Below are 663 nucleotides of genomic sequence, written 5' to 3' on the forward strand. Positions count from 1 at the left end.
GGGAGGGGGTCAGGGGTCTGTCTGTGCTGAGTGCCCTGAGGTCTGGAGGCAGACAGTGACACGGCAGCCGGTCTTGTCCCTAGACCTGGCCAGGCGCCTGCCGGCTCTGGCCCCTGCCCCCTCCAGGACACCCTGAGCAGGGCCCCTTGGTCCTCTCACACCCAGGCCGGACTCATCCAGGGCTCACTCTTGCTGCCCTGGCCCACCCAGCCCGTGCCCCCAACCCTTCCAGGTCTGCAGCCTGGAAACCAAGGCCTGAGGCAGGTGGAGGGCAGCAGGGGGGCAGCCAGGCCTGGTCCCAGCACCAACACCCCAGGCTGGCCCGCAGCCTGGGCGGGGGGGCCGTGGGAAAGAGATGACACCTAGAGTGCCGAGTCTGGGCAGCCAGGGAGCAAGACTCCTCCGTGGGCAGCCCACCCGCCTACCAGGACCCCGAGCCGTGCCGGGCAGGAGGGAGGCCGGGGTCCCTGGAGTGGTTCTCAGCCTAGATCTCAAAGCAGATGGAATTCCTACAGAATCACCTGTTCCCCCCACCCCCACAAGTAGGTGGGGAAGATTAGGGGTGCTGGGGAAGACGATCGGGGCCAGGGCACTGCTGGGCGCTGCCAAGGCCAGGAGTTGGCCTGCCCACCCCTGGGCGCCTGAGAGTCTAGTGCAGCCCAC

General features: G+C 68.0%; 1 protein-coding gene across 1 annotated transcript in view; it reads left to right on the top strand.

The window, feature by feature from the left end:
- The window catches only part of CACNA1C (calcium channel, voltage-dependent, L type, alpha 1C subunit), a 396,219-nt gene that overhangs the window by 373,103 nt on the left and 22,453 nt on the right, over positions 1–663 (top strand). The window lies entirely within an intron of this gene.

The sequence above is a fragment of the Bison bison genome, unplaced genomic scaffold, assembly GCF_000754665.1.
Source record: "Bison bison bison isolate TAMUID 2011002044 unplaced genomic scaffold, Bison_UMD1.0 scf7180017864213, whole genome shotgun sequence".
NCBI lineage: Eukaryota > Metazoa > Chordata > Mammalia > Artiodactyla > Bovidae > Bison > Bison bison.